At 41.0% G+C, this 27,778-nt stretch overlaps 1 long non-coding RNA gene and 1 pseudogene across 5 annotated transcripts in view; one reads left to right on the top strand and one right to left on the bottom strand.

Moving 5' to 3' along the window:
• Positions 1-6,578: 6,578 nt before the first annotated feature.
• LOC100451101 (large ribosomal subunit protein uL11-like) lies at positions 6,579-7,135 on the bottom strand (annotated as a pseudogene).
• A 4,220-nt stretch (positions 7,136-11,355) lies between these two features.
• The window catches only part of LOC129047833 (uncharacterized), a 29,968-nt gene continuing 13,545 nt past the window's right edge, over positions 11,356-27,778 (top strand). For 2 of the 5 annotated variants that reach the window (XR_008509617.2, XR_010136505.1), the window contains exons 1-2: positions 11,406-11,621; positions 17,875-17,987. This is a non-coding gene — a long non-coding RNA (uncharacterized LOC129047833). Of the gene's footprint in view, positions 11,670-17,874; positions 17,988-27,778 lie in introns of all 5 variants that reach the window. The other 3 variants (XR_010136504.1, XR_010136503.1, XR_008509618.2) reach the window with 2 other exon arrangements.

Below are 27,778 nucleotides of genomic sequence, written 5' to 3'. Positions count from 1 at the left end.
TGTTAGTTTGCTAAGGATGAGGGCTTCCAGCTTCATCCATGTCCCTGCAAAGGACATGATCTCATTCCTTTTTATGGCTGTGTAGTATTCCATGATGTATGTACCTCGTTTTCTTTATCCAGTCTATCATTGGTGGGCATTTGGGTTGGTTCCAAGTCTTTGCTATTGTAAATAGTGCTACAGTGAACATATATGTGCATGGGTCTTTATAGTAGAATGATTTATATTCCTTTGTGTATATACCCAGTAATGGGATTGCTGGGTCAAATGGTATTTCTTTTTCTAGATCCTTGAGGATTCACTATACTGCCTTCCACAATGGTTGAACTAATTTACATTCCCACCAACAGTGTAAAAGCATTCCTATTTCTCCACAGCCTCACCAGCATCTATTGTTTCCTGAATTTTTAATAATCACCATTCTGACTGTTGTGAGATAGTATCTCATTGTGGTTTTGATTTGCATTTCTCTGATAGCCAGTGACATTGAGCTTTTTTTCATGTTTGTTGGCTGCATAAATGTCTTCTTGTGAGAAGTGTCTGTTCATATCCTTAACCTACTTTTTGATGGGGCTGTTTTTTCTTGTAAATATGTTTAAGTTCCTTGTAAATTCTGGATATTAGACCTTTATCAGATGGATAGATTGCAAAAATTTTCTCCTATTCTGTAGGTTGGCTGTTTACTCTGATGATAGTTTCTTTTGCTGTGCAAAAGCTCTTTAGTTTAAATAGATCCCATTTGTCAATTTTGGCTATTGTTGCAATTGCATTTGGTGTTTTTGTCATTAAGGCTTTGCCCATGCCTATGTCCTGAATGGTATTGCCTAGGTTTTCTTCTAGGCTTTTTATGGTTTTGGTTTTTACATTTAAGTCTTCAATCCATCTTGACTTAATTTTTGTACAAGGTATAAGGAAGGGGTCCAGTTTCAGTTTTCTGCATATGGCTAGCCAGTTTTCCCAACACCATTTCTTAAATAGGGAATCCTTCCCCCATTGTTTGTTTTTGTTCAGGTTTGTCAAAGATCAGATGGTTGTAGATGTGTGGTGTTATTTCTGAGGTCTCTGTTCTGCTCCGTTGGTCTGTATGTCTGTTTTTGTACTAGTACCATGATGTTTCGGTTACTGTAGTCTTATAGAATAGTTTGAAGCCAGAGAGTGTGATGCCTCCAGCTTTGTTCTTTTTGATTAGGATTGTCCTGGCTATACGGGGTCTTCTTTGATTCCATATGAAATTTAAAATAGTTTTCTTCTAATGCTGTGAAGAAAGTCAATGCTCGTTTGATGGGAATAGCACTGAATTTATAAATTACTTTGGGCAGTATGACCAATTTCACGATATTCATTCTTCTTATCCATGAGGATGAAATGTTTTTCCATTTGTTTGTGTCCTCTCTTATTTCCTTGAGCCGTAGTTTGTAGTTCTCCTTGAAGAGGTCCTTCACATCCCTTGCTAACTGTATTCCTAGATATTTTATTCTCTTTGTAGCAATTGTGAATGGGAGTTCTTTCATGATTTGGCTCTCTGCTTCCCTGTTGTTGGTTTAAAAGAATGCTTGTGATTTCTGCACATTGATTTTGTATCCTGAGACTTTGCTGAAGTTGCTTATCAGTTCAAGAAGTTTTGGGGCTGACATGATGGAGTTTTCTAAATATAAAATCATGTCCTCTGCCAACAGACACAAATTGACTTCCTCTCTTCCTACTTGAATACCCTTTATTTCTTTCTCTTGCCTGATTGCCCTGGCCAGAACTTCCAGTACTATATTGAATAGGAGTGGTGAGAGAGGGCATCCTTCTCTTGTACCGGTTTTCAAAGAGAATACTTTCAGCTTTTGCCCATTCCATGTGATATTGGCTGTGGGTTTGTCATAAATAGCTCATTATTTTGAAATACATTCCATCAATACCTAGTTTATTGAGAGTTTTTAACATGAAGGAATGTTGAATTTTATCAAAGGCTTTTTCTGCATCTATTGAGATAATCATGTGGTTTTTGTCTTTGGTTCTGTTTATGTGATGGATTACGTTTATTGATTTGCATATGTTGAACCAGCCTTGTATCCCAGGAATAAAGCTGACTTGATCGTGGTGGGTAAGTTTTTTGATGTGGGGCTGGATTTGGTTTTCTAGTATTTTACTGAGGATTTTCACATTGATGTTCATGGGAGATGTTGGCCTGAATTTTTCTTTTTTGGTTGTGTCTCTTCCTGGTTTTGGTATCAGGATGATGCTGGCTTCATAAAATGAGTTAGGGAGGAGTCCCTCCTTTTTCAGAAGGAATGGTACCAGCTCCTCTTTGTTTTTCTGGTAGAATTCAGCCATGAATCTGTCTGGTCCTGGGCTTTTTTTTGGTTGGTAGGTTATTAATTACTGCTTCAACTTCAGAGCTTGTTATAGGTCTATTCAGGGATTCAACTTCCTCCTGGTTTAGCCATGGTAGGGTATATGCATCCAGGAATTTATCCGTTTCATCTAGATTTCCTAGTTTATTTGTGTAGAGGTGTTTATACTATTCTCTGATGGGAGTTTGTATTTCTGTGGGGTCAGTGGTGATATCCCTTTTATAATTTTTTTGTTGTCTATTTGATTCTTCTCTCTCTTACTAGTCTAGCTAGCAGTCTATTATGTTAATTAAAAAAAAAACAGCTCCTGGATTCGTTGATTTTTTGCAGGGTTTTTTGTGTCTCTGTCTCCTTCAATTCTTCTTTTACCTTAGTTATTCCTTGTCGTCCGCTAGATTTTAGATTAATTAGCTCTTGCCTCCCTTGCTCTCTTAATAGTGATGTTAGGGTGTCAATTTGAGATCTTTCTAACTTTCTGATGTGGACATTTAGTGCTATAAAGTTCCCTCAAAAATAAGTTAAATTTCTATGCATTAACACAGAAGGAAATGTTATTAATATATAATTATATAAAAATAAAATACAGTTTTTATGCAAATCTGCATGGTACAGTACCATTTTTATTTTCTTGATTTCATTTTTTTAATTGACAAATAATAAATGCACATATTCATGGGGTACATAAGTGATGTTTCAATACATATAGTGTATAGTGATGAGATCAGGGTAATTAGCATATGCATCATCTCAACCACTTACCATTTCTTTATGTTAAGAATGTTCACATCCTTCGCCCACTTTTTGATGGGGTTGTTTGTTTTTTTCTTGTAAATTTGTTTGAGTTCATTGTAGATTCTGGATATTAGCCCTTTGTCAGATGACTAGATTGCAAAAATTTTCTCCCATTCTGTAGGTTGCCTGTTCACTCTGATGGTGGTTTCTTTTGCTGTGCAGAAGCTCTTTAGTTTAATTAGATCCCATTTATCAATTTTGGCTTTTGTTGCCATTGCTTTTGGTGTTTTAGATATGAAGTCCTTGCCCATGCCTATGTCCTGAATGGTATTGCCTAGGTTTTCTTCTAGGGTTTTTATGGTTTTAGGTCCAACATTTAAGTCTTTAATCCATCTTGAGTTAATTTTTGTATAAGGTGTAAGGAAGGGATCCAGTTTCAGCTTTCTACATATGGCTAGCCAGTTTTCCCAGCACCATTTATTAAATAGGGAATCCTTTCCCCATTGCTTGTTTTTGTCAGGTTTGTCAAAGATCAGATAGTTGTAGATATGCGGCATTATTTCTGAGGGCTCTGTTCTGTTCTATTGGTCTATATCTCTGTTTTGGTACCAGTACCATGCTATTTTGGTTACTGTAGCCTTGTAGTATAGTTTGAAGTCAGGTAGCATGATGCCTCCAGCTTTGTTCTTTTGGCTTAGGATTGACTTGGCGATGTGGGCTCTTTTTCGGTTCCATATGAACTTTAAAGTAGTTTTTTCCAATTCTGTGAAGAAAGTCATTGGTAGCTTGATGGGGATGGCATCAAATCTATAAATTACCTTGGGCAGTATGGCCATTTTCACGATACTGATTCTTCCTACCCATAAGCATGGAATGTTCTTCCATTTGTTTGTATCCTCTTTTATTTCATTGAGCAGTGGTTTGTAGTTCTCTTTGAAGAGGTCCTTCACATCCCTTGTAAGTTGGATTCCTAGGTATTTTATTCTCTTTGAAGCAATTGTGAATGGGAGTTCCCTCATGATTTGGCTCTCTGTTTGTCTGTTATTGATGTATAAGAATGCTTGTGATTTTTGCACATTGATTTTGTATCCTGAGACTTTGCTGAAGTTGCTTATCAGCTTAAGGAGATTTTGGGCTGAGACAATGGGGTTTTCTAGACATACAATCATGTCATCTGCAAACAGGGACAATTTGACTTCCTCTTTTCCTAATTGAATGCCCTTTATTTCCTTCTCCTGCCTGATTGCCCTGGCCAGAACTTCCAACACTATGTTGAATAGGAGTGGTGAGAGAGGGCATTCCTGTCTTGTGCCAGTTTTCAAAGGGAATGCTTCCAGTTTTTGTCCATCCAGTATGATATTGGCTGTGGGTTTGTCATAGATAGCTATTATTATTTTGAGATACGTCCCATCAATACCTAATTTATTGAGAATTTTTAGCATGAAGGATTGAATTATGAACAGACACTTCTCAAAAGAAGACATTTATGCAGCCAAAAAACACATGAAAAAATGCTCACCATCACTGGCCATCAGAGAAATGCAAATCAAAACCACAATGAGATACCATCTCACACCAGTTAGAATGGCAATCATCAAAAAGTCAGGAAACAACAGGTGCTGGAGAGGATGTGGAGAAATAGAAACACTTTTACACTGTTGGTGGGACTGTAAACTAGTTCAACCATTGTGGAAGTCAATGTGGCGATTCCTCAGGGATCTAGAACTAGAAATACCATTTGACCCAGCCATCCCATTACTGGGTATATACCCAAAGGATTATAAATCATGCTGCTGTAAAGACACATGCACACGTATGTTTATTGTGGCACTATTCACAATAGCAAAGACTTGGAACCAACCCAGATGTCTAACAATGATAGACTGGATTAAGAAAATGTGGCACATCTACACCATGGAATACTATGCAGCCATAAAAATGACGAGTTCATGTCGTTTGTAGGGACACGGATGAAACTAGAAACCATCATTCTCAGCAAACTATCGCAAGGACAAAAATCTGAACACTGCATGTTCTCACTCATAGGTGGGAATTGAACAATGAGAACTCATGGACACAGGAAGGGGAACATCACACACCGGGGACTGTTGTGGGATGGTTGTGGGGGAGGGATAGCATTAGGAGATATACCTAATGCTAAATGACGAGTTAATGGGTGCAGCACACCAACATGGCACATGTATACATATGTAACAAACCTGCACGTTGTGCACATGTACCCTAAAACTTAAAGTATAATAATAATAAAATTTTAAAAAAAGAATAAAAGAAAACAGTTGAGCAAACAGAACAAAAAAAAAAGAATGTTCAACATTCTCTCTAGCTATTTGAGACTACATATTATTCTTAACTCGTCATCCTACAGTGGTACAAAATGCTAGAACTTACTGCTTCTATCTAGCTGTAATTTTGTATCCTTTAACAAATCTCTCCCTATCCTTCCCAGCCTCTAGTACACTCAATTCTACTTTTAACTTTAATCTTTTATGAGATCAACTTTTTTGAACATATGGTGTTAACTTTTTCTGTTCCTGAAATATTTCATCTAACATAATATCCTCCAGTTCCATCCATGTTGCTGCGAATGACAGGATTTCATTTTTTATAATGTCTGAATAGTATTCCACTATGTAAATATACAACGTTTTCTTTATCCATTTATCTGTTATTGGACACCAAGGTGGATTCCATATCTTGGCTATTGTGAATAGTGTTGCAATAAATATGAAGGTACAGATGTTTCTTCGATATAATTATTTCCTTTCCTTTGGATAAATGCCCATTAGTGGGATTGCCAGATCATATGGTAGGTCTAATCGTAGTTTTTTGAGGAACCTCCATACCGTTCTCCATAATGGTTGTATTAGTTTACTTTTCCAGCAACAGTGTATAAGTTCCCTTTTCTCTGCACCCTTACCAACACTTGTTATATTTTGTCTTTTTGATAACAGCCATCCTAACTGGGGTGAGATACCTCCTTGTAGTTTTGATTTGCATTTCCCTGATGTTTACTTATGTTGAACAATTTTTCATGTTTATTGGCTTTTTATGTTTTTCATGTTTATTGGCTTTTTTCATGTTTATTGGCTTTATATGTCTTCTTTTGAGAAATCTCTTTTCAGATCATTTGATCACTTTTTAATAGGACTGTCTTTTTCCTGTTGAGACGTTTGAGTTCCTATATCTTCTGTATATTAATCCCCTGCCAGATGAGTAATTTGAACGTTTTTTTCTGCCATTCAATAGGTTGTCTTTTCATTTTGCTGATTGTTTCCTTTTCTGTGCAGAAGCTCTTTTGCTTAATATAATCTCATTTGTATATTTTTGCTTTTGTTGCCTATTCTTTTGAGGACTTATTTATAAAATCTTTTACCAGTCCAAAGTCCTGAAGCATTTCCCGTATATTTTCTTCTAGCAGTGTTATGGTTCTGGGTATTACTTTAGGTCTTTGATCCATTTGAATTGATTTTTTTTTTCCACCAGTTGTCAAATGATCCTTTATTGAAATATTTTCCTTTGTGCTTAACTGGCTGGGCATTCCACAGCACCACTATTGATGTCATCTATGATGTCATGAGGGTGGCGGCCATCAACATTACAGCCCACAGACTGGGCAGTCCCCAGGATCTCTTTAATGGTTCCAGAGAGTTCTCTGGCTAAGGATCGGTGCCGCATCTGTCGAGCAATGTTGACGATCTCATCAAAAGTGATATTCCCACTGTGTTTAATGTTTTTCTGTTTCTTTCTGTCTCTTGGTGGTTCCTTGAGGGCTTTGATCATCAGGGCAGAGGCAGAAGGCACCACCTCAATCTGGGCCTGTCTGTTCTGAATGGTCAGTTTCACTGTAATCCTCAGGCCCTTCCAGTCACCCGTTGCCTCGGCAATGTCATCACCAACCTTTTTTGGAGACAGACCCAGGGGACCGATCTTGGGGGCCAGGGCAGAAGTGGCACCGACTTCACCTCTGGTGCACCTCAGATATACGACTTTGATCTCGTATATCTGGGGTCGAACTTCGGCTGCATGGTGGAGGCGGCTGGTGTTGGATGAACCCGGATTCAGGATGACCGAACAAAGTTGCACCTTGGCCTCCTCCGAGCCAAAAGCCGAGAGCTGAACTGATTTTTATATAGGATGAAAGATGGGCATCTAGTTTTATTTTTTCTGCATGTGGATATTCACTTTTCCCAGAATCATTTATCGAAAAGGCTGTCCTTTCCCCAATGAGTGTTCTCGGCACCTTTGTCAAAAATCAATTGGCTGTAGATAATGTGGATTAATTTTTCTCTTTTCTGTTCCATTGGTCTAGGTGTCTGTTTTTATGCCAGTACCATGCTGTTTTGGTTACTACAGCTTTGTAGTACATTTTAAGGTCTGGTAGTATAATATCTCCAGTTTTGTTCTTTTTGCTCAGTACTGCTTTGGCTATTTGGGATCTTGTGATTCTATACAAATTTTAGGGCTTTTTTTCTATTTCTGTGAAGAATGTCATTTGTATTTTGATAGGAATTGCATTAAATCTATAGATCACTTTGGGTAGCATTGTCATTTTAACAATATTAATTCTTCTGATCTATGAGCATTGGATGTCTTTTCATTTGTTTGTATCCTATTCAATTTCTTTCTTCAATGTTTGATAGTTTTCCTTGGAGAGATCTTTCAGTTATTTGGATAAATCTGTTCCTATTTTATTTTGTGTAGCAATTGCAAATGGGTGTCTTCAAGACATTCCAGGAATTGTCTTCAAGACAATCCAGGGATTCTGTGAGGTCCTGCCTTTTCCAATTATGTCTCTGTATGAGATTGAATTTTCAACTAAAACATCGCACCAGTCTGAACACAAAAGCAGATATGAGAATCCTGCTGTCTTCTATCGATCCAGACATTAAAGACATTTGTAAATATGTAAAATAATATCTCATTAGTATTTTGTGTTAGAAAACATGTTGGTTTTCTATAAAACGTTATTTATGCTGGCATAGAATGACTTTATTATTGCTATTTTTTAAATTCTAAGTTTTAATTTTTATGTATAAAACGTTGATAGATATAACCCACATAAAAAAAATTACTTGGTGTCCTCAATAAAATTGAAGAGTGCAAAGAGGTCCTGACACCAAAATGTTCAACTCAGAATCAGGGGTCAGCAAACTATGGCCCTTGGGCAAAATCCAGCCCACCACCTTTTTTTTTAAATAAAGTTTTCGGTTTTTAAAACATTGTTGTACTCATGCATTAATATATTGCCTACAGCTGCCTTTGCACTAGTAGCAATGAGTAGTGGTGACAAATCCTATATGGCCACAAAGCCTGAAACATTTACTATCTGGCCCTTTAACAAAATAATTGCCAAGCTTGACTTAGGCCATCATGATTCATCACTTGGGAATCGGTTCAAGAGATGAATCTGATGAAGTCTGATTTTTTTTCTGTCCTGGAAAGAAAAATCAAAATAAATTTTAATCTATTTTCTATATAGATCTGTGTCCATTCAGAAAAGAAAAATCAGGGTTCTATTAGCTGTGAACAAGGCAGACCTAACAACCTCTGTCCCCATGAAACTTATTTTCCTGTTGGGAGTAGAGGGTAGAGGACAATCAGTAAGTCAGTGTTGTGTTCCCAGCAGCCAGGACAGTGCCCAGGACAGAACATACTCAGAAGACACTGTTCGATTCTTGTCATGAGGAGTTTAGCAATCTGAGTTTCCTCTCAGCTTTAGTGGGCAGAATTTTCTAACATGTTTCTGATCCTAGTTCCCACTTTTGCAAGTAGCCATCTCCATGGACTTTTACAGTCTCTCTGTAATGCTGATCAATTATGACAAAACTCCTGCCAGGCATTCTTCCAGAAGGATTTCTGCAGCATTAACCTCTAATGAAACAATCTTTGCGGCACCAGGGTGGGACTATTTCCCCACTTCCATGTTGAAGTTGACAGAATGAATTGTGTCTCAGAGACTCTCAAATACTAATGTCCCCTTTGACTATCTAAGCTGTTGAGCTTATTTTAAATGGCTACTCTGCTTAAACCACACTGGCCCAGGGGAGTCTAACCTCTGCCCAATGTTGATAGTCAAAATATTTAGCAACCAATATGACCTAGCATGGAAGCCAGCTCCAACACCCCTATGGCCATACTGATGCCCCCAAGCCGAAAATGAGCCCTGCCTCCATGGTCTACCGGGAATGGCTTCCTGAATTCCTCTTTTGGGGGTGTTGAATAAGGTTTCTCATATTATGAAACCACTATTTTCTAGATTCTTTGCAGTCCACTAAAAGAGAAAACCATTCTTCTGGAGATTATGCTATCTGGAAATGTCCTGTGGTCACGTCCTGACAAGACTTTTGGAGAAGGCATCAAAGCAGCATGTGTTAGTCTGCCCTGCCTCACCCAGCTAGAAGTCATGCCAAGGAAGAGAATGCACGTGGCCCAGAGAGACCAGCAGGAGGCAGGAGGATCTTAATGCAGCTCTAGCTCTTATGACCCCAGGTGAGTGTTACATTTAGGTTTGGCTAGACTATTGTCCCCAAGTTATTCAATCAAACACTAGTCTAAGTGTTGCTGTGAAGGTATTTTGTCAATGTGATTAAAATATATAATCAGTTTAAGTAAGGAAGATTATCCTAGATTATCTGAGTGGGCTTGATTCAATCCATTGAAAGGTTTAGGAACAGAATTAAGGCTTCCTTGAAGAAGAAATTCCACCTGTGGGCACGTGAGATTTCCAGCCTGATCTTCCTGCCCTGCAGATTTCAGATTTGTCTAGCTAGCTTCCCACAACCGTATAAGCCAATTCCTTGCAATAAATTCTGATCTATATATTCTACATATATCTGTATGTATATCCATATATCTGTCCAGCTATCTAGCTAGCTATGATTTGAATGTGAAATGACGAACAAGAAAGGAAGTTTTCTAGGCCAGGATTTGCTAATGCCTGCCCATTCCAGGGAACCTCTTCTCCTCATGGGACTTTTGGAACTAGCTCTCCCCTCACTAAGGAAAATGCATACTCTGTTGTCCCTGAGCTTCCTGCATCATCATAGCCATGGTGATGCCAAAAAGCAACAAGTGTAGAATGAGAATGAGCAATTTCTTTTTTTTTTTTTTCATTCAGCCAGTATTTCCTGTGTGCTACTCTGAGTCAGGCGCTGTGCTACATCAAGCATACAGCAGTGAATGAAGGAAATGGGCCTCCTGCCCTCTTGGAGCTTGTCATATAGTGGAAGAGGCAGGCACGTCAATGAGTAATTCAACAAGAATACGTGGGGCTTTCATGGGGTCCCAGCAGGCTGCTGAGGAAGCACACGGGAGGGGCACCCAACTCAAGCAGGAGGGCTCAGGGAAGGAAGGCTTCACTTAAGATGCAACAGCCAAGTCAAGCCCTGAAGTCAGCCAGGTGAGGCTCACCAAGGGGTACAGGGAGGAAATTCTAAGCACAGGGAAGAGTACACATAACCCACAGGTGGGCACCACAGAACATGAGATTGCCTGGGAACTTAAGGCCAATATGACAAAATGCAGAGTGCAAAGTGTAGAGATTAGAAAAGATCAGTCACCCCTTTTTGTACACACTGGTAAGGAGCTTTACACTTTATCCTAAATAGGACCCCCTTGACATGTTTTTTAAAGCAGGGGAGTGACAGGGTAAAGTCTGTATTTTTTAAGTGTCAGCATGAGAAAGACAACAGCATGGTCAGAGAAGACAATCGGGCCTGAGGAAGAGGACCTAACACAGGCTTTAGCTGCTCCAGGCCAAGGGCTTCCCCTCCCACTAGGGCAGCTGAGGGACCCAGGACAGTGTCTGTCTGCTGCTTAAGACCATTCCTCAGTGTGCCTCTCCCATCAGCCCTGCCATAGCCAACTTCTTCAGCCTTGAAGAAGTTCTAGGGTCTTTTTGGCTTTTGTTAAGACAACAGAAAGATGCAGGGAAGGGAGGAGAGGGAAGTCAGCATTTATCAAGCACAGTTCGTTTTCCAGGTGCTAGGGTTAAGTTCTTTGTATGTCTTCCTTTCACTTAATCCTCACTCTAACTCGGCGAATATCTAACGCCCATCTCTCCAGGCATAGCCCAGTTGCTCAAGGAGACAGACAGGCTGGTTAACTGGTAGAGTGTCTGTCCCAAACCACGCTCTTCACCTTCCTGCAACACACCAGGAACCCCTGCAGCTCCTCTCCTGCCACATCTAGGGTGAACCAGGTAAGGGCCCTCACAGCTAGAGTGTGGGAGCAAAGACAGGCTCGCTTCCTGTACAGTCACAGCAGCAATTGTGATGACACCAACACACATGCAGGCTTAGCTCAGGCCAGACCCTCACTGCTAAGGAGTTGCCATTATCATCCCTGATATGGAGGCGGGGAACCCAAAACACCGAGAGCAGTGTGTGCTTAGGAAGCCAGAGAGCTGGGAGTAGAGCCCCAGCAGCCTGATCCAGAGCCCCTGTTCTTCACCACCACACTGCCCTCCTCTAGGGAGCACAGTGGGGGTCCTGGAGCCTCTTTCCATCTGTTGGATCTCGGTGAGAGGTACAAATTGATCTTGAATGAAAGCCATGGGCTCCTCACCTTTCTCTTGTAAGATTCCTAAATTTTAGGCACTCTTACTTGGTTTGGTATAGCTAAAACTCTGATACCTTTCATTGTCCTTCATGATTTTACCAACCTCCTTGGTTCTAACAATTGGAGTTTAAGAGTTACTATAGAAAATGTTCTGTATTTTAATGTACAATATGATTGCTGGCCATTTATATACAATGTATAGACTTCAAAGGAACAGAGTAGGAGTGAGCAAATGACTGAATTATCCAAGTATTTCTTCCACAATCCCTTTTTTGGTGTGGGGTCATTTACTTGGTGCATGTGGACATCTGTGCGATAGAGCAACCAGGGGAGCCGGAACACTCAGCCCAGCCTAAGCCTTTGTGTACAGGATCAGGTCCTAAGAGTGACAGCCATCTGCAGGTCATATTCTTCCAAGGAAAAGTCAGTGGTACCACGAAGGGGCTGGGTAAGCATTTGGAAGCTCACCCAGAGGAGGGGGCCTCATTGGTCCACCCCTGTCCTTCTGAAGGCCCACAGTTGAACCTCCAGGCGCCCCCTCCGGGATGGCTTGGTGTTAATTATGATGCAATCCCCTGGCCATGCAGCCTCAGCAACAATTTCAGGAGTCAGGGTCTATGTGCAAGGCCATTAACACTAAACATGTTTTAATCCATAATTGTGTGAGATTTATTTAATTTAGGGGCTTTATTTATAGTTCGATCGGAATTGTAATGTATTTTCAGCCCTCCGCACTGTGATCTGTCAATTTTTACGGCGTCTTTTAATTGTGTTCTTTCAGGCCAGGTGCAAGCAGTTTTCCAAAGCAGGCTGATCAGAGAAGGCCTCCAATTATGTGTGGGGGAGGGGAAGTGGCCTCACACAGACATGACCCTGTGCCACCACGAAAGCAGGGACACTGATCCTGGGTCCTAGGTCTTCTGAGAGCCACCACTCACTGACTGCAGGCACGGTGACCCTCCACCCCCAGCCTAGCCTCCCATTCTCTGCTCTGGCAGAGCTTGTGTGCTAGAATGAGCTTCCAAAAATTCCTCCACTCAGTTTGTTCCTTTGTTCATTCCTTTGTCCATTTAACAAACATTTACTGTGGATCTACACTGTGGTAGACTCTGTGTTCAGAATAATACAAAGATGAATAAGACGATGGCCCAGCCTTCAAGCAGCTTATGGTGTCGCAGGGGAAGACAAATAAAAAATGATAGAATTTGCTAGAATTTGCTGAGCATCTATCTAGTGCCAGGCATTGAAGTATGCACTAGGGACACAAAGCTTGTGGATTCAGGGGATTTGCTCAAAGCTAATTTATCCTAGAGTAATTTGAATGACTATAATTTGGCCGAGACCTAGATGCAGGAAAGCAAGTTCGTTAATACGGCAATTTGATCCAAACACCTACAGGTCTCTCACCATCCAAACTGAACAGCTCCTGATGGTGAGGAATCCTTCACTTAGTTAAACATGAGTGTGTCTTAGTCCTGTTTCTTTGAGTCTTGGTAATTTTCAAACACCATGGGAGTACTTTTGCAACTCTTTATGCATCTTTAAGCATTTTATCTGTTTTTCTAAGTTATTTTCTTCCAAATCATACACTGCCACAAGCGATCAGTATTGGAGTACAGCACCAGAAATTGAAGTAAAAGAAGATGAAGGAATTGAAATGAGGTTCCCCCAGCTGGGAACACACGCTGCAGAAAGGCTAATTCCAACAAAGCTGGAGAATAATGTACCCCCAACTCTGTGCTAACACCGAGGCACTCAGCAAAGTCATGGGCCTTGTCCATGTGATTCACTGAGGTATCCTGGAACCTAGAACAATGCCTGGCATGCACAAGTGATCAACAAATGTTCAATGAATAAATAATGGGTGGGGATTAAAAAAACAACAACTAGAGACAATGCTTTACTGGTTTAAAAAATGAACAGGTTTTGTCAGGAAACAAGGTAAGAAATCCGTATTAATTGAGTCCCTACTGTGGGCCAGGCATAGGGCTAAGTGACTTAGTTCTAAGTCATTAAATCCTCACAACAGTGAGGTGAAGTATTGTCATTCCCACCTAACAGAGGACACTGAGGCTCAGGGAGCTTATGTAGCTTGCTTAGGGTTACCAAATATAAGAGCTATAAGAAGAAAGGTGAAGGACGCCCCTGGCTAAGAGGGTCTACTTTCCTGCAGGCTTGCATAAGGCATAATGCATCCTAATTCAGGAACAGCTAATCATGGCCAAACGTTACTCCAGAAAGAATTTTAAATATTGTTAATGTGTAACTATTCAAAATGCTTTCCTTTTATAGGTTTATAGAAGAATAGCTTCAGGGCTGAAGCAGTGATATCCAGTAACGTTGAATATGAAGGAGCTCTATGAAGGCTAATTTACAGAATCATGGCTGTGCTTTTTTAACTCTTCATGTATTTCCCTGTGTTTCCAAATGAACCCTGTTCCTCCTGTTCCTCCTCCTCCTCCTGTTCCTCTTCCTGTTCCTCCTCCTGTTCCTGCTCCTTTAGGAAAGGCTCATGCAATGGAATCTGAGGCCTGTTGGTCATTTGCAAATCTTCATGGCAGTGGGCTCAAGTCAAGGGTGAGAGAGCCATGGGCTCTGATTTGCAGATGACCAAAGCTCAAGAAGCCTACATTCCTCAACATGAGTCCTAACTGAGGCTAAAGCAACGGGTCCCCCCCACAGCTTCAAGACCATCCATCACCCAGAGTTCCTGTAGCTGAATAAAATATCAGTCCTTTGGGAGATAAGGAGAAATACAGCACATGCTTGGAAAAAACTGGAGAAGACAAGAAAATTCAGTGCCATTCACCAAGCATTTATTGAGGACCCCGAGCTCCAAGCCTTAAGTAGGATGGAGGATTAGAAAAGATAGCAACTAAGACAAGATTGTTCTCAAGAATATTACTGCAAGTGTTGCTAACACTGCTAGCCCTTTAAGGCCAACTGGGAAAAGCACAATCAGGCAGCCAGCCAGGCAAACTGGAGAAAGTACCCATTTAGACATTAGAGAGATCGCAGTTCAAATCCCCACTCCTCCCATTAATACCTAACTTACACGGAGGGACTTACCTAACTTCTCTGAGCACAAGTCTTCTCCTCAGTGTTAATGAGCTGAAGGGTTCCGATGTTAAGGGGTGCCTTTGAAAGAAGAGGATCTGGGTGAGAGGAGGCAATGCTGAGGGAGCCTTGCTGGAGAAAGCAGCAATGTGGCAGAGGGCCTTGATACAAAGGACCAAAGGACACAAGTCACTATTTCCTGGAAGGTTGCACGTGGAGGCAGGTGAAACCTAGTCTCCAGAGATTCTCTCATCTCTAGACTCTAGAGATTCTAGAGAACCTCCCAGTTTCTGTAGAGAGTCAAGGAGCCTTTATTTTCTTAAATCCATAGGGATTGATGAGAAGATTCATGGAACAAATGAAGGGCTAGTAGTAGATAAGGCTTTACAGGTAGGCTGGAGCAAATTGAGAAGTCCTAAGGCAGTAAACTTTATCGTTGAGGAGATGGAGGTTTAGAAGACAGGAAGCTGGTGCCTTAGGAAGTTCACACTGGTGGCTGGGGTCTGTGAGAGCAGTTAAGAGGCTGTGCTGATGGGCCCAGTGAGAACCCACAGGAGAGGGAGGGAAGAAGGAGAGGTGTTTGTCAAGTAAAGGGATACAAGTGAGAATTCTTATTAATGGGATCTGGTGGGGAGAGAAGATGGCTTTATCACTGGAGAGTTCACTGAATTCAGAAACCCAGGAGGCAGACAAGTAGGACTGGCAGGAAGAGGATCAGCCTAGATTTACAGCTGCCAAAACGAAAATGCTAGAAGGATGCTTGTATACAGGGGATATCCTGCTGGCAGTGGGAAAGGGGCACAGGGCACAAGGAGAAGCTGATGGCCAGCTGTAGATGTGGGAACCAGCTTCACAAAAGTAAGGGCTGAAAATGTGTCATTGGATACAAATCCCTAAGGGAGAAAGGGCAGGGAGAAGAGGGCCAAGGCAATACCCCGAAAGACCACTGAGAAATAAGGACTTCGGGATGGAGACCAAGAAAGAGAAATCTCAAAGGAGTGAAGAGAGAAGAGTTTCAAGAATGGTGCTGTCCATGGCCAGAAACTGCAGCTGTCACGGGGTATGCAGGAGAGAGCATGTGAGTAGGTGACAGCAAGGACACAGGTGACCTCTGTGAGAGTGACACAGTAATAGTTGAAGAACTGAGATTGTGAGGGTTGAAGGTAAATGGTTGAAACTGCTGAGGAAGAAGCGGGAGATGAGAGGGAGGGACTAGGCCTTCTAGAAGATCTGTAAGAGAAGAGAGGAAGGCCAGGCAGTGGTAGCTTGCAGAGAAAGTTTTCTTGAAGATTTGATGTTTTCTATAGACACACAGGGGAGGGAGCAGGGGAACGATAGAGACGGGAAGATGTGAGAGAAAGGATTCATGGAAGACAAGAAGACAGGCCCAGCAGCCCTGAACAGGACCTGGAAATGCAGAACTCCATGCAAGTCTGACTTCTGGCACTGGAGAACATCAGCCAGTGAGCAGCATGGACACAGCCCATGCCTGTGCTGTCCCCACACCCAACACAAGGACTAAGTATTGGCTTCATCATCAGTGAGATTTCCTACAGAGAATTTCATACTGAGGTGATCAGTTGTGTGTTGCGGGAAGTCAGGGACCCCAAATGGAGGGACTGGCTGGAGCCGCAGCAGAGGAACATAAATTGTGAATATTTCGTGGACATTTATCGGTTCCCAAATAATACTTCTATAATTTCTTATGCCTGTCTTTAATCTCTTAATCCTGTTATCTTCGTAAGCTGAGGATATATGTCACCTCAGGACCACTGTGATAACTGTGTTAACTGTACAAATTGATTGTAAAACATGTGTGTTTGAACAAAATGAAATCAGTGCACCTTGAAAAAGAAAAGAGTAACAGTGATTTTTTAGGGAACAAGGGAAGACAACCATAAGGTCTGACTGCCTGCGGGGTCAGGCAAAAAGCCATATTTTTCTTCTTGCAGAGAGCCTATAAACGGACTTGCAAGTAGGAGAGATATCGCTAAATTCTTTTCCTAGCAAGGAATATAAATATTAATACCCTGGGAAAGGAATGCATTCCTTGGGGGAGGTCTATAAATGGCTGCTCTGGGAGTGTCTGTCTTATGTGGTTGAGGTAAGGACTGAGATACACCCTGGTCTCCTGCAGTATCCTCAGGCTTACTAGGGTGGGGAAAAACTCTGCCCTGGTAAATTTGTGGTCAGACTGGTTCTCTGCTCTCAAACCCTATTTTCTGTTGTTTAAGATGTTTATCAAGACAATACGTGCACCGCTGAACATAGAACCTTATCAGTAGTTTTGCTTTTGCCCTTTGCCTTGTGATCCTTGTTGAACCCTTATCAGTAGTTCTGCTTTTGCCCTTTGTCCTGTTCCCTCAGAATCATGTGATCTTTGTTAGACCCTTATTAGTAATTCTGCTTTTTTCCCTTTGAAGCATGTGATCTTTGTACCTACTCCCTGTTGTTACACCCCCTCCCCTTTTGAAACTCTTAATAAAAAACTTGCTGGTTTGAGGCTCATTTGGGCATCACGGTCCTACCGATATGTGATGTCACCAATGGTGGCCCAGCTGTAAAATTCCTCTCTTTATATTGTCTCTCTTTATTTCTCAGCTGGCTGACACTTATGGAAAATAGAAAGAACCTATGTTGAAATATTGGGGTCCTCAATAGTTGTGGACTCCATCACACGCTGTTTCAAAACTCTTTGCTGTCTCAAAACTAAGAGTGAAAACAGGTGACTAGGTCCTCACGACACACCTGAAAGTGGGTATAGTTGTGACAGATGTAGTGCCTGAGGCAAGGCCCTAAGTTTCAGATTTCCTGGGAGGTTAAGGTCAAATGTTGCATGCATGCATAGGAATCTTGCTTCTCCGCAGCCTGGGCTTTTCTGATATGAGAAAGGACAAGGCCGCCGAGCTCCTTTTAAATAGTAGGTTCTTTTTATCTAGATTTATACTGCCAGCACTGTGTGTGTGTGCATGTGTGTGCACGTGTGGATGTGCACACGTGTGTGTGCATGTGCACACATGTGTGTATTCTAATGGTCTCCAGAATCTGACCTTGCACTGTTCTTTATATTTTTATGTATTTTAAACTTTATGTATCATGATTATACAAGTACCACACAAGTACATTCTTTTTAATTTTTATTTATTTATTTATTTTGAGACAGGGTCTCACTCTGTCACCCAGGCTGGAGCTCTGTGGCACTGTCACACTGCAGCCTCAGACTCCCAGGCTCAAGCAATCCTTCTGCCTCAGCCTCCCAAGTAGCTGGGAATGCAGGTATGTGCCACCACGCCCAACTAAACATAAATACATTCTCATGGTTAAAATTTTTCAAACAAAATAGGTTTTGTCTTCAGCTGCCTATCTAATCCCATCCCTACCAAGGAAAATGTACATATACATTCAAATATGTAATTATATTTTGAGGGAAGTTTTCCATAAAGAATTTAGATATTGATCTTTGCCTTGCTTTTTAGACTTACCTACAGGTCTTAGAGATCTTTCCATGTCAGTATATTCAAATCTAACAACATTATTTTGAAATAATGCATAACTTGTTCTATAGTATGGACGAAGCATGGTTCATTTAATCACCATCCCCTCCCCATGATGAGAATACAGGTTGCTTCAATTTACAAGAAAAACAACCCCTTTAAAAAGTGGGCAAAAGACATGAACAGACATTTCTCAAAATAAGACATATATGCAGCCAACAAACATACGAAAAAATGCTCAACATCACTGATCATTAGAAAAATGCAAATCAAAACCACAATGAGAAGCCATCTCTCACCAGTCAGAATAGCTATACTAAACAGTCAAAAAACAGCTGCTGGAAAGGTTGCAGAGAAAAAGGAACACTTTTACATGGTTGTTGGGAGTGTAAATTATTTCAACCATTGTGGACGACTGTATGGCGATTCCTCAAAGATCTGGAGGCAGAAATACCATTTGACCCAGAAATCCCATTAGTGGGTATATACCCAAAGGAATATAAATCATTCTATTACAAGGATACATGCACACTTATGTTCACTGCAGCACTATTCACAATAACATAGGAGCATGTTATGTTCTTAAGGATGGTACCACTTCTCACAACTGCAACCAAAATGGCAGCTGGAAATGGTGGCTGAGTCATCATGCCCTATCATGTGTCAGAGGTTGCACAAACTACCTCCCAGTCACTCTGGGGTATCTTTGGGAAGTTTTTATTTACCCAGGGACCTCCGACTCAAGCCCTTGCTTCCACTGTATCGATGCTTCTTAGGGATCATTTCACCGCCTCAAGTGCACAGTCCCTTTCCTCATAGCACTGTTCACACAGGGACTCTTGGTAAGGTGGACTTAAAGTAAACCCTTTTTAATATCTTAAGGTTTAGTGCTGTTGGTAGTGGGCATCCTTGCCTATCATTGTTCCTGGGAATTTCTCATTGCCTCCTGTCTCCCAGCCAGTTGCTCAATACTCTCCCCTTCCTACCTTTCCCTCTGTATCTTTCCGTGCAAAGTGGCTTCTCCATCCCCTCGTTTTCATGTGTTCAGTATAGATGATGCCCTGTACTCTTCTTCCCACACACACAAGAAAAAGGCTTGGGAAATTATTTACTAAACAAAGACTTTCCTATCCTTAAGAGGAGCTCCGATGCCAGTGATTAAGGTCACATTTTTTCACCTCTTAAACAGGTAACTACATTATCCTGTGATGCCAGGTGGTACATACACCCCAGTCACATTGTAGGTACTCAAAAGATATGTGTCGATTGACCAGGCAGTGGACAAATGACATCACCCACTGAAAAGAGTGGATTGATGGACTGATTTAAGAGTGGCAGAAAGGAAATTTGTGGAATTTCATAGGTACGTCCCATCCTAAAAAGAAAAAAATGGGTTTTTAAAAATCATTTTAGATTACTTTTTAAATAGGAATTGCTTCTTTTGGACTAAAGTAACAAGAGGCTGGATCTCCAAATTATCTCCATGCCTTGGGTTAGCCAACACCTGGTACCACTGCCAAGTTCTGCCCTGCCTTTTCTGAAAAGCCTCTAAGGTAAATTCTCTTTGGAATTCATTGGTTGACCTGCTTCTTAACGTAAGGATTCTTTTTAGTCTGTGAACCAAGTCTTAAAAACTGAACGTCATGAGCAGATGTGAATGAAATTGTGGAACCTTAAAACTTTTAAGAAAGCCAGGAAATTGTGTTGAACTTAATTTCCTTAGGAGAAGAAAAATAATTTCATAGAAAACAGCCACAACTATGTTATTTTCATTGTGTAACTAAGAAATAGTAGATTCCTTATTTTCATTACATGTTAAAATAAAATATGTAACTACTTTTTTAGAAATAAAACCACCTAAAACCTAATTTGCTATTTGCATGCACACACACATACACACACACACATTTTACAATGTTTTATTGTCTCAACTTGCCTTGAGTGTTTTTCAAAAACCATTCTTTCCCAGCAGAAGCCTTCCCCGATCAATTTTAACATTCAGTGATTTTTTTTAAGATCAATATAAATAATCTCTAACATACACACAACAGAGATTGTGAAGAATTTGCTGATTTTGCTCCAAGAGTTCTTCTACCCACGCAAACTTTGTACTCTTGTAGTGCTGTGAGGACCATAGGGCAGCCCCTGGGAGAGCCACAGGGAAACTGAGAACTTAAGGAAGGTGACTCGTTTAACATTCTATATTTAGATGAATTTTCTATACGAAAACGAATTTTTTAATTGCTTTTTTTTTTTTACTTTTTGGCCAAACATCTGAACTCTCTTCCTATGTGTTTGGGAATTCTCCATCATATGTGTTTTGGTGTGACCATGTATCAGTCAGATTACTTTATACCCTGGTAACAAATAACCCCTGCAAATCTTAATGACTTGCAAAGGTTTAATTCTTGCTAATGCTGCATGCCCTTCATGGGCTCATTGTAGCTAATGCTGCATGCCCTTCATGGGCTCATTGTAGCTCTGTTCCATGTCATCTTCCACTTTTGGGATTCAGGTTGATGCAATAGTCCAATCTAGAACATTGCTGTTCTTCAGGCAGAGGGAAAGTAGATGGCAGAGCATGCATTGGCTCCTAATGCTTCCACTAGCACACCACCTGCAGATTTTCCTCTAATATGCTACTGGCCAAAACAAGCAACATGGTCAAGCCTGATGTCAAAAGGGCAGGGAAGCATAACCCTTTCCCCTGGGAGGGAAAAATGAATATTTGGGGGCAAAATTACAGTTCTTGGAGGCAGAACCCTCCTTTCCACTATGGGCCTGAAAAGACTAGACTGGCAGGGATAGCCTAGGATAGACCAATCAGATCCACCCACTTGGACTCTCTGAATCGAGAGTTGGTATTACAAAAAAAGCAGTATCAGTGGAGAAGTCATTCTGGGTCTACATGGCAGCAGTGCTGGCTGTGGTATACAACACACAGTGCCAATGACAGCAGCCAGGTCCTCACTGGGTTAGTTCTGTGATGTCATTTTGGCTGTCATTTGCCTGTTTTTCCATCTGTCTTATTCCTGTTTGCTTTCTGTGCTGGGTAATCCAGCCTTCTTAGCAATTCTGTGAGCCACCAGTACTCTCTCTCTTTTCTGTGTAAGCAAGTCAGGGTTGTTCTCTGTTCCTTTCAACTAAGAACCTGATTGATACAGCAAGGCTTCCGGCCAACCCAAACCTTTCCTAAACTCAGTTTCTGATCACCAGATGATTATTGCCCCGGGCTTCTTATCCCTACACAAATTAAGAACATATCTGCCCAATTTGCACTAAAAGCTATTGGCTAGGAAAGCCTGGGAGGTTCCCAATTCAGCATGGGTTCCGTGCCCTCATAGATTGAGAGGTACTGGGTATTTTTTGAAAGACAATAAATGTGAGAAGGGCCTTGTTAGTAGGAGGCCTTAGTAATCTTGAATCAGGAAGTATAATGTTACAGCAATGTTTCATTAGGGTAACTATATGTTCTGATTTGTTCAGGACAGTTCCTAATTACTATTATTTTGGAACTGTTAATGCCAGTCAATTAATTTTAGTGCCTCCCTTTCACCTTAGACAATAAATTATATATATAATATATAATAAATTTTATATATAATATACAATCAATTATATATGTGTGTGTGTGTGTGTGTGTGTGTGTGTGTGTATATAAAACCCTGACTGGTCTACTTCAAGCAGTCACTCGCCATGTTACACATATTTTTGTTTATTTCTCAACTATATTGGAAACTTTTAAATTTCATCCTGAGCCACACCCATAGGAAATCAGCAGGCATGCTTGTTAATTATTAAGGGTATAAGATCCACAAATGGGGGAAGTATGAAAAGCAAAAAGATCAGGATCTCTCTCAGATAAACAGATCTCAGTTCAACTTCCAGTTCTAATGGTCTCTGTTATTTCCTGGGTCCTCAATCTTCTGAACTTTAAAGTGAGAACAGTCATGCTTATTTATAGGTGTTGTGGGGCTTAAATGAGTAAATGTGGGTAAAGTGCTTAACACAGAACCATGTGCATAGTACAGACTCGCAAATAATGCCCTTCCCTCCACAATTTGATCACTGTGAATATTCTGCAGTTCCTATGTCCACCAGGTAGTTGGCCATCTCTGGGCACTTCTCTGTCCTTTGGATATTTGTAGGAGAAACATGATTCTCCTTAACTGTAGGGCTGGATTGAGAGTTAGAATTTAGGTGAGTCACATAGTAGCATTCCTCACATTCTCTATCATGATTAAGTCTTTTATTACACACACACACACAGACACACACTTTTCTACCATGGCTCTTCTTCCCAATCCAACACAAGGTTCATTCTTTTAGACAGATAACTTCTTAATAAAATTCCCACACATTCTCATCAGAGCAGCTGGACGGACCGGCACCATTATCTACCTCTCTCGGTACACATAGCCTGAGTCTCGGTCTCAGTCCATTTTGTGCTCCTATAAGAGAATATCACAGATTTGATAATTTATAAAGAACAAAAAATTATTTCTCACGTTCTGGAGACTGAGACGTCTATGATCGAGGCCCCGGCAGCTTCGGTGTATGGTGAGAGCCGCTGTTCCCAGGATGGTGCATTGATACTGCATTGTCTGGAGGGAAAGCACAGCGTCCAACCCATGGCTGAAGGTGGAAGGGCAAGAGGGCCAAACGCTCCACGAAGCCTCTTTTATAAGGGCTTTAATCACATTCATTTGTGAAGCCTCATTTATAAGGACTTTTCGTGACCTAATTACCTCTTATAGGCCCCACCTGTTAATATGATCACATTGGCCATTAAGTTTCAACACCTGAATTTTAGAGGGGATGTATTCAAAACCATAGCAGTCTCTCTCTCTCTCTTGCTCTCTCTCTCTTGCTCTCTCTATTTCTCTTTTTCTCTTCAAGCCTGCTCTATTTTCCTCTCACATGTAACTGGCAAATCCACTTTATATCTCACAGTCCAAATCCTGGACAGAGCCAGGTGAAACAGCTAATTGTTATCTTTGCACTAGGCCTCCTCAAAGGTCACCTGCCAGCCTATGAATAGGCTGCCCTTGAGTTTTGCGAAACTGTTTTGCGAAAATCAACCTAACACAGCTTCCCTGTGTAGGGGCTGAGGGTGAAGCAGTTTTAACTAGCAGGCGAAGTTGGGCTGGGCAGACACTGTGATGCATATATCATATGTTTGCACTAAAATATTGAAAAATGCCCTAATTACTAAATTCAATGAATGCTTCCCAATTTTTGCCTTACCTGACCTCTCTGGAGTGTTTTATATGGTCGAGCACCCACTCTTTGATACTTCTAACTTTTTTACTTTCTCTTAACTTCTTTCTTCTCCTTTCACTAGAGTCTAGTTCTCGCTTTACCACTCCTGTCGATCTCCGTTGCTGGTTTCTCTTCCCCACTCACCTTCTACTTTGAAGAAGCAGCTAGCCCATGACATTACCAACATACACATAACATCTAAGATGTTCTTCATACCTAAGCTCTTGTTCCCCAGTGTTTCTTCAACCTGTATGTGTGTGAAAGCAACCTGGAGGGTGTAGATAGAGACTCAGGGGTTCCGTCTATTAACTGCAATTACAGGGCACTGAAGAGCTCTAGTGCCATGGTCAGGAGTTAGGAGTTACTTACTATTCTAGAGGGAAAGAACTTTGCTTGTTAATATCACAGAAATTCCTCCTCTATCCCTGTCCATCACAAATTTTTGAAGTGTTCTCCGTATCTACCAACATATGACATACCTACCAACATGAAAGCTGTTCACTTCAGACCAGTCATTTTTGTAGTCACTAGCTGTACCTCCTGTTGTAATGTCTTGTGCCACTCATCCGACTTTCAGGCTCTCTTGCTGGAAACGAGCCAAAGAATATTTAAACCTTAAGCAGAATTTAAATCCATGGGTTTTTCTATCTGCTTTTATTTTAAATCTCATCATTTTTATATGAACTTCCGTCTTTTAAGGACATTCCTATAGAAACCAAAAAGTAAGAAATGCATCATTTAGAGCTGTGGGGTGAGAAGGCGCAGGAGGCAGATTTCATTCCCTTTGAAATCAGACTGCCTGGGGACCTAACTATACTTCCTGTTCTTTTTTTTTTTAGAATTAATATACAGTAGAATTGACTTTTTCTCTGTGTGTAGTTCTATGAAATTTACTACATATATAAATTTGAGTTACCACAACCACAAACAAGATACAGTAGTGTTTTACCGCCTCAAAAACTCCCTCCTGCTATCTCTCTGCAATCATACCCCACCTCCACCCCAAGACCTGGCCATCACTTACATGTCCTCTACCACTATGGTTGTGTCTTCTAGAGAACATTGTAGGAATGGAGGCATACAGAGTATAGCCTTCTGTCATAGTGTCTTATGTATTATGTCCACATACATTGAAAATGCCCTCAGATGATGTCGTGTTTTTTGCTTTCAAACCATCAAAAACCAACAGAATAAAAATAATATATTGGCCCATAGATTTATCATTTCCACTGCTCTCTTTTTTTTTTCTTAAGGCTCCAACTTTTCTTCTGGTATCATTTCTCTTCTTTCTGAAGAATTTCCTGTAGCAGCTCTTTTGGAAGATGTATGCTAGAAAACAATGAGAATTCCTTCCTCTGAGAATGTCTTTAATTCAGGTTAATTCTTGAAGAATATTTTTCATGGATTTAGAATTTGAGTTGACAGTTATTTTCTTTTAGTACTTTGAAAATATTGTTCTACTTTCTTCTGGCTTTCTTGGTTTCTGATGCAAAAACACAATCATTCCAATGTCCCCCTGTAAGTAAGGCATCGTTTCTCTTGGGTTCTTTTCTTTTTGAGATTTGCTTCCTTATCCGTAGAATTCAGCAGTTTGTTGTGCTGCATGTGAGTGTGCATTTCCTTAGCTTTATCCAGTTCAGGTTTACTGAGTCTCTTGAATCTGTAGGTTTGTGTCTCTTGCTAAATAAGTTTTTAGCCATTATTTTTGCAAATATTTTTCTTCACTGAACTCTTTCTCCTCTATGTCTGAAATTTTAATAACAGACATGTTAGGTGTTTTGTTGTTGTTTCGTGGTTCCCCGAGACTCTGTTCAATGGTGTTGTCTCTATTGTTCAGGTTGGATAACTGCTATTTTCCTGTCTTCAAGTTCACTGGATTTCTTCTATCGTCTCCATTCTGCTTTTGAACTATCCAGTGGCTTTTTAATTTTAATGACCTTATTTTTCAGGCCGAAAATTTCCATTTTGTTCTTTGTATCTTCTATTTCCTTGTTAAGGCTTTCTAGCATTTCATTTGTTTCAAAAGTATCTGCCCTTATTTTTGGAGGATTTAAATAATCCTTGCTGTTAAATGTTTTTCTGATAATTCCAACACCTTCATCATCTCTGTACTGGCATCTGTTTTTGTCTTCTCTCATGTAAAAGGAGATTTTCCTGGTTCTTCATAGACTGAAAAAATTTGGATTGTTTCTTGGACATTCTGAATATTGTGTTGTATTGGTTATCTCTTGCTGCATTACAAATTACTCCAAAACTCAGTTGCTTGAAACAACATTTATTGTCCCATTGTTTCTTTAGTTTGGGCCTAGTTGAGTCCTATGCTGTGGGGTCTCTCAAAGGGCTACAAGCAATATGTTGACCAAGGATCTGTGATCTTATCTAAAGGCCCAATTCAGCTAAACTGGAGGTCATTGGCAGCATTTAGTTCCTTGCTGGTTGTTGAACTGAGGACCTCAGTTCCTCTCTGGCTGTTGACTAGAGGCCGTCATCAGTTCTTTTTGACATGAGCCTCTCTCACATGGCAGCTTGCTTCATCAAAGTGTGTAAGCCAAGAGGGCAATAAGTTAGAGTACTGAAGATAGAGTACAGAGTATAGAGGCAGAATACAGAGTATGGAGACATTGCACATTAGCAAGACAGAAGCCAGAGTGTTTTATAACCCAATCATGGAAGGGATAGCTCAAGATTTTTACCATAGTCACCCACAGTTAAGGGAAGGGGATATGAAAATCAGTATCTGGGAATCATCAGTGGATATCTTAGAAGTCTGCCTACTGGTGGAAGCAACCCAAGTGTCCATCGATGGATGGATGAATAAACAAAATGTGGCACACACACACAATGGAATCATATTCAACCTTAAAAAGGAAGGAAATTCTGACACATGCTATACAACATGGATGAACCTTGACAACATCATGCGGAGTGAAATAAGCCAGACACAGAAGGACAAACATTGTATGATTCCACTTATATGAGGTAACTACAGTCATCAAATTCATACAGATGGAAAGAACAGCAAGGGAAATGAGGAATGGGGAGTTAGAGTTGAATGGGTACAGAGTTTCAGTTGGGGAACACACAAAAGTTCTTGAGATGGATGGTGGTGATGGTTGCACACCATTGTGGATGTACTTTATGCCACAGAACCGTACACTTAAAAATTATTCAAATGGTAAATTTTATGCTTTGTATATTTAACACCACAATTTTTAAAAAAAGAAGTCTGCCTACCACACATGTTACGAGATTCTGGGTCTTGTTAAAATCTTATGGAGAATGTTGATATGATTTTTAGGAGGCATTTGACCTCACTGGGTTTAGGCTGCAAGTTCCAACCAGCCTTCTGAGGGTGATAGTTCCATCATCAGTTCAGTGTCCAAAATCGTTGCAGCACTGTTTGGATCTGTCCCATGTGTGCACCACCCAGTAGCCAGTTTGGGACATAGTTGGCCATCTATCCCATAACACACTTCTCAATGTCTGTGCTGTGCTGTCAGCCCCGTGCATGCGCTCCTCAGGGGTAAGCTCAGGAACTGCTAACTCTAAGGGGTCACTTTCCCAAGGACCTCCCTCTCCATGTCTCCCTGGGACTTTTCAGCCTGGCCTTTTCAGTCCTCCAGCCAGAAGGCTGGTGCTCTGCCCTGCACCTACTGTCACTGTGCTCACTTCCAGGGCCAAGCAGTGGGAGGACAGATGGAGATAAAAAGCAAAAGGGAATTTGCCACCTTCTTGGGACAATGGCTCCTCCACTAGGGCAGAAGGATTCCCTCCTGCAGAGTTTTCACCCCTGACGGTTCCTGCTGCCACTGCTTCTTATGTGGGTTTGGGGCAGGCACAGGAAAATGGGGAAAAAAGAAAGAGAAATAGGAAATTTCTCCCTCTCTCTCTGAGCATTTGCTGTTTTCTTTCCCACTGGAAGAGGGTTTCTTCTAGAGACCTCTTTGATCACACCCTGATGCCTACTTCCGGGTTTTGGATTTTGATGAGTTCGGCCCAGGGCATCCTGGAGGGGAACAAATGGCAAAGTGCCACTATTTTGGTGGGACTTTGGAGCCTCGTCATCGTCCTTGGTGCTTCTGCTTACTGTTTACTTTTCAGAGCCCTCAAATGGCTGACCCATGCATCTGTCTGGGTTTTAAGCTATGTTCAGTGAGAGAGATGGGGTGTGCTTACCCCGTTTTAAGCCTGGCTCTGACTTTGGCATTTAACAAATGACTCCATCCACCTTCCCACCCCCATTCCCCAATCACTCACCCAGTTATGCTATTAATATGAATTGAATGCCTACTATGTACCACAAACTATGAG

Source organism: Pongo abelii, chromosome 13, assembly GCF_028885655.2.
Source record: "Pongo abelii isolate AG06213 chromosome 13, NHGRI_mPonAbe1-v2.0_pri, whole genome shotgun sequence".
NCBI lineage: Eukaryota > Metazoa > Chordata > Mammalia > Primates > Hominidae > Pongo > Pongo abelii.
The sequence above is the reverse complement of the archived record's forward strand: the minus strand, read 5'-3'. Positions and strand labels throughout refer to the sequence as shown.